General features: G+C 40.7%; 2 long non-coding RNA genes across 3 annotated transcripts; both read right to left on the bottom strand.

Annotated features, from left to right (window-relative positions):
- Positions 1–1,023: 1,023 nt before the first annotated feature.
- On the bottom strand, positions 1,024–3,689 carry LOC124669548. Of its 2 annotated transcripts, none has more exons than XR_006992227.1 (5): positions 3,578–3,689; positions 3,143–3,355; positions 2,691–2,843; positions 1,988–2,078; positions 1,024–1,439 (listed from the first exon to the last, which is right to left on the bottom strand). It is a non-coding gene; the product is annotated as an uncharacterized LOC124669548 (long non-coding RNA). The 2 variants fall into 2 exon arrangements; XR_006992228.1 differs by having other exon boundaries at positions 3,143–3,496; positions 3,578–3,626.
- Positions 3,690–3,833: 144 nt separating this feature from the next.
- Positions 3,834–6,754, bottom strand: LOC124669551. Its single transcript, XR_006992231.1, has 3 exons — positions 6,645–6,754; positions 4,973–5,208; positions 3,834–3,860 (listed from the first exon to the last, which is right to left on the bottom strand). It is a non-coding gene; the product is annotated as an uncharacterized LOC124669551 (long non-coding RNA).
- Positions 6,755–6,877: the final 123 nt, after the last annotated feature.

Raw genomic sequence — 6,877 nt, 5'->3', positions numbered from 1 at the left:
GAGTCAACGCCACTCACCCAAGCGCCTCTGCCATGACCCCCGAACGCAGCCTCGACGCCTCGCCCTCCCCTCACCGAGCAAGAGTCAAAGTCTAAGTCATAGTCACACGCGCAAACCACACGCGGTGTTTGACAACGGGCTTCTACTTATAGAAGAGAGCTAGGAAGGTTTGAAACTTTTTAGAAGAAAATAAGGGCGGGAAGGAGAACGAAACTTTTCCTCTTCGTTGGCTGGTAGGTACCGTAGGAAGAAGATGCAATCTTTATCCTCTATTCTGTTTGTTGCTTGTTAAGGATGGACGACCGAGAGGCACTGTGCCGTGGATCTCCAACGTGGAGGAAGGATTACTTGATATATCCTTAATTTTCTGGTAATTCCAAGCATGCGAGCGGATGTAATAATGGCTATGCGTTTAACGAGGAGGCACGAGCTATTTAAGGAATACGGAAGGGAGGTGGATTTTTAGATACAGAATCACTAAATGAAACTGAATGATTAGTTTCCTAAATTTTGGTGTATTAGTTTCCTTAATCAAAGAATGCCAGCGGACGTAATAATGGTGATCCGTCTAATGAGGAGCCACGAGGTAATTAAAGGAACATGAGGGGTGGATTTTTGGATACGAAATCACTAAAAATGGAACCGAAAGATTTGTTTCCTAAATTATTAGTTTCCTTAGCCTATACCGAAAACTCTGGCTGTCCATATATCCCAGAATAACTAGCACCTTTGGCGCTTGGTTTCCAGTGGATAACTCACAAGCAATAAGTTCAGATTTCACCGTACACCAGATCGTCTAGATAGAAATGAAGATGTTGCGAGCTGCGGCAAAATGCGTTACAAAAAATTCCAAATTTCTCTAAACAGATTCAGTTCGTACTCTATTCACACACTCTAGGGAGAGAGCAAAAGGGTGCTATTAATCATCGTAAAGATCAAACATCTTCACAACTTGGAAAGCCCATGGAAGTGGACTTTTTATGCCATTAATCATCGTACAACAAGCATCAAATTCATCTTCACTTTATATCCAAATATTATAGTACACAAATTCGTCTTCATTTCTATACAAAAGAAAGATTTAAGAAAGAAGCAAAATTTACATGTAGTATGTAGTATTAACCACAATGAGGCTAGGAACGCCATCATCATATCAACAAATATAATGGCTCCTCCCTCCTTAGCGGCAAGAATAATGACAATTCATCCAGTGCCAGCAACAACATCCAACAAACCAGCCAAGATGAAAAGGCATCACATCCTTTCTTGCTACTCAGACCCTCTTCTCACCTTGCCATGGTCCCGGCTCCACCTCCATCAGTGACATGGTGTAGCCTCATGTCGCCTTCAGCTCCGACAACATGCTCTCAACCATGCCTAGCCACCAGGCGCATTTACATGTCCACCTTTGCGTTCTTCAGCTTCACTGGCCGCCCTGCCTTCATTGCATCCAATGTATCAACACGATAAGGATTTCTAATTATTTAAATGACATGTACTCACATATGCAATTTCACACATGCAAGCATTTGAACCAAACTCATCACATCTCAATTCAATAATAAGTAAATATATTTGCCTAACAAAAGAAGTTTTAAGCAACACAAAAAATGTACAAACATCACTACTCCAGGTGGCTCACCAATGTTGTACTTGATCTCAACAGAATTTACGAACTCCATGGGCAAATGGTTGAAGCATGAAACATCAATATACATATAGTCCAGTCCACTTAATCGAAGTGAATTTCCAGGCGAAGGCATCCAATAGTCATCACAATGTTGCATCAGCAGTGAAAATAGTCTCAAGCATGAAAATAGTCGCGACAAAAACTCTAGCTTTGCCGATCCCGTGACATGTAAACTTATTTCTCAAGCTTACGGATCATTATTTATTCAAAGAAAAAACAAGACCACGGATAGCTCACTACCATTTTTCCGAGGCTTGTTGCTTGTACAATGAGTTTCTTGGGTTTGGATTTCCTAACCTTCCTTTTCACCTTCTCGTCATCACGTGTGAGCTATCGATCAACTTGGTGCTTATCCGGATCGTGTGCTCAACCATGACAGACAAGAATCCTGAAATAGCATCACGAGTAAAAGTCGAGCATTAACAATAAAACCAAAGTATGTTCGGACAAATAAAGTGCAGGACAAGAGGAACAAGAGTAAGCACATAAGCAGACACTTCCATGTTTTAGATTCCTCCAAATACCTAAAATTATTGATAGCTAAGTTATTCCTTATAAACTTTCAAGCTGCTCGCTTGATAAAGTAAGATGCTAATATTAATTTGTCGGCCTAGATCGAGGGATTAATTTCACAGCTGATGCCAACACTAACGAAGTAGTCGCATATGACAATTCCGGTGTGGCGGTGCCAAAGTTGATCGGACTTCGAGAATAGCAGATCCCGACAAGAGCTAGAGTAAAAGTGGAAAATGCGCAACATTTGATACTACATGAACCCTTGAAACCCTTAGTTATAACAAGCTCAAAAAAAATATTTGAGCTACCAGCGAACAAGGACCCTAACTGATAAAATCAAAGCTCCATGTTAATTTGGGTCTCGATAATTCTAAGCTTCAATGCAATTTGTAGAAGATGTCTTAAAAATATCCGCCGATAATCATGTTCAACACATACTCCCATCAGAAAAGCATCCCATCGTAGGTAATCAAAGATCACGCACCTGACCAATGGATGTATGCCCTAACACAACTAATTAGTATTGTTCAGCACATACTCCCATCAGAAAAGCATGCCGCCTGGCATGATCTGGCGGCCAATGCTCCCTCTAAGCCATATCAGAGGCATACTGCTCTGGTTCCACTACCTTAGACACCTGCGCAATCCAGAGAGAAAAATATCAGTAAGAGCTAAGGTGATGAGCTCGGTGATTATTCATTAAACAGTTTAGTAACAAACTTATACTTCAAGATCCAGGCGAGAATAGATAAAGCCAATAGAGATCAGAAACATGCACCTAGATGATTATCTAATAGACGTCAAAATCCTTGAGTTAATTTAGTTCAAATATGCACACACAGTTGATGATGAGATAGGACAATACAAATATACAACCATTTTATGAAATGTGGAATTGCCTATAATTCACTAAAGCTTTACACCATTACTACTCACCAATGAAACGAATAAAGTCACGAGATGAGATGACCATCCCAGCCATGTGGTGCGGGTTCCTTCTCCCACTTATTGTATTTTGCTTCAGTCATGTCTTGTGTACCAAGGATGTAAGAGACTTTGACATATCCAGAAAATCGAGTCGAGCAGCTTCTTAATCTTCTTTTCCCTCTTTTCCACCGATTTCTCCTCGCCTCTTCTCTTGCCACAAAGCTTCATCCACATCAAGAAAAAATCATAACTAATTCAATTTTGTACTGCAGCTACCAAGAATAACCATTCAACTCCAGCGAGACAGGTAAGACTATCAAAACATATCTGTAAGCTCCATCCACATCAAGAAAAAATCTCAATCTACAAAGTCACAAACCATCAATAACCCGACTTTGATTAACAACGAAACTTGGAACAGACATAGGAGACAAGAATTTATACCTTCCAATGGCACAAGCACCTCGATAAAGCCAGACAACATTAAACTAGGGTCATCCTCTCAGCTGCCAGTCCGTGATGTGGGAAGGCCTGAGCAGAAGGGCACGTGGCATTGCGGCATCACCGGAAGCTCACTTCCATTCTCCCGAGGCTCGTTGTTGTTCAATGAGTTTCTTGGGCTTGGGTGTGCTAACCTTCATTTTCACCTTCTCGTCGTCACGTGTGAGCTGGTTGAACATCTTGTCGCATATCCGGATCATGTGCTCACCCATGATGGACAAGAATCCTAAAATAGCAACACGAGTAAAAATAAGGCATTAACAACAAAATCAAAGCATGTTCGGACAAATAAAGTGCAGGACAAGAGGAACATTAGTTAGCACATAAGCCGACGAGTTCCAAGTTTTAGATTCAACCAAATACCCGAAATGATTGATACCTAAGTTATTCCTTATAAACTTTAAAGATGCTCAGTTGATTAAGCTAGATGCTAATATTAATTTATCAACCCAGATAAGAGGTATTAATTTCACAGTTGACACCAAGCACTAACAAAAGTATCTGCATACGACAGCTTCGGTGTGGCAAGTGCCAAAGTTGACCGGACTTCGAGAATAGCAGAGCACGAACAATGACAGTTAGTACTGACAAGAGCTAGAGTAGAAGGGGGAAATGTGCAACATATGACATGACATGATACCTTGAAACCATTAGTTATAACAAGCTCAAAAAAAAAATTTGGGCTACCAGGAAACAAGGACCCTAAGGATAATTGATAAGATCAAAGCTCCATGTTGATTCAAGGGCCTCGATAATTGAAAGCTTCAAGACATCAGTAGAACATGTCTTAAAAATATTCGCTGCTTATCTTGTTCAACACATCTCCCATCAGATAAGCATCCCATCCAAGGTAATCAAAGATGACCAACGGATGTATGCCCTCGACCCTTAGACCCGTCGGAAAAGCATGCCGCCCGGCATGATGTGGCGTCCAAGGATCCCTCTAAGCCACATCGGGGGCATACTCGCTCCTCTTCCACTACCTTAGACAACCGTGCAATGCGAGGGAAAGTCTTCATTAAGACTTAAAGTGATCAGCTCGGTGATTATTCATTGAACAATTTAGTAACCAACTTGTACTACAAGATTGAGGCGAGAACCGCCAATAGAGACCGAAGCACACAACCTGGATGATTATCTAACACAAAAGGTAAAAATCCCTAAGTAAATTAAGCTCAAATATGCACACACACACGGATACATAGTTGATTATGAGATAGGACATTACCGATATATAGCAATTTTATTTTATGAAATGTGGAATTGCCTATATTTCACAGAAGCTTTAGGCCACTACTACTCACCAATGATACAAATAAAGTCAGGAGATGAGCTCACCATCCCAGACATGTGGTGCGGGTTCCTTCTCCCACTTCTAGTATTTTGCTTCGGTCATGTCTTGTGTACCAAGCATGTGAGACTTTGACATATCCAGAAAAATCGAGTCGAGCAGCTTCTCAATCTTCCTTTTCCCATTTTCCAACAATTTCTCCTTGGATACGCCTCTTCTCTCGCCACAAGGCTCCATCCCCTTCTCCACAACCATGGACTGCTGATTCAACTTCATAGTCGTTCTGGAAGCATATCAAACACAAAGGGGATAAATTTCGACTTAGTATGTGTGCCAGTTGTGTTAGAAATATCACCATTTCATCATACCATCTTAAGCTGCAGCATAGACAAGTCATCAGCAGATAAACGGATAGGAACAATGCTTTGCTAAAATAACAATGAGAGGATCATGCAGCAAATTCATGCACGACTAGGTCAATTTTAGCTACAAGATAGATGGCAAGCAAAGAACTACTCCCTCTGATCCTAAAAAAGAGTCAGAAGTACGATTTTACAAAAAAACATCCTTGATCTTCTTGTCTTATGAACCCGCAGTCCCCTTTCTCGCTGCTGCGCGCATGTGTAGTCTGCTGCTGCTGCGCGCATGTACGGAGCCACGGACACAGGTTGCATGCATAGAATTGGTTAATTCAGAAGAGGTTAATTAGAAAACTTAATTAGACTATGGTTTGGACATTTTTTTAGGATCGGAGGGAGTACATTTCCACAGCAACAAGAAACTATGCAGACTAACCAATTAAACAGAGAGAAAAAAGGCAAAGGGTAACATGCATGTTCCTCAACTAAATTATTACTACTTCTACAGTAGTCACAAATCAGATAGTAATCAAACAGAAAGAACAAAAAACCAAGAAAACAACTTGGATCGATAACTCACTAAAAATCATTTTGCCCAAGAGATGGGCCAGCAAGCAAATAGATATTAGTTTGAACGTAGAAAAGAAAAGAACAAGTAAACAGTGAAGCGAAAGCGAAACGGACCAAGAAAAGGGAGGAAAACAAGGTACTCCATCTCGCTAACAAGCAACAATATATGAACATCAATAGAAAAAATCTCCAACCAGCCTCTGGAAAAGTGGCCAGACAACCGTGTAACTAGGAAGATACAAATCTCCGAGCAGCACAACAACACCGATGACAAGAGAAATATAGGCTTGAGGGTATAACCCGGCACTTTACTAGGCTAAACTCTCACTACCTATACTTCTAGCCTAATCTGAATGAAATCAAAAGCAAGAACTACAAACAGGGAAGGAGCTATGGAGTTCACTTAAAAACATTCTCCCAAGAGAAGACCAATAAGCTAATCAGTGTTTCAAGCACTCTACGAATTCAAGTTGAAACAAAAAGCATTACCAAAGACACCGCTCCACAACCACATAAACATACTTACTTTCCGGGTAAGTGTGGCTAGGGAACATGTCAAAGACTTCAAATAGTAGGTACCAATAAACACAAATGTTATGAACAAAATCAGTTATACACAAGCGATGGATTTCTTTAGTCGAGTAAAAATATCACCATCCGGACAAGGAAAATGTAAAGTTTGTCATACATATCGATCTTCAAAATACCGGAACATCACAAACTCTTTCCAGGAGGTCATGACATACACATCCAGACAACATAAAGCATAAAGCAACATCATTTCATGTACCTACGCAGAAATTTGCGGTGGAATTCGCTCCTCATGGGGTCGTTGATGAACCGTTTGGGAGTCTTGGTCTCTCCATGATCCCGGTTCTTGACTACAAAATCATCATCCCATCCGCAAAGGAAACATACAAAGAATAGTATTAAGCTCACCATAAAGCGAGGGACCTTCTTCGAAAAAAGTATGTAATACGAAAAAACATCACTGGCTTAACCTTCTCTTCACATTGAAGGATG

Source organism: Lolium rigidum, chromosome 7 (assembly GCF_022539505.1).
Source record: "Lolium rigidum isolate FL_2022 chromosome 7, APGP_CSIRO_Lrig_0.1, whole genome shotgun sequence".
Classification (NCBI taxonomy): Eukaryota; Viridiplantae; Streptophyta; class Magnoliopsida; order Poales; family Poaceae; genus Lolium; species Lolium rigidum.
This window is presented reverse-complemented; position numbering and strand designations above follow the sequence as displayed.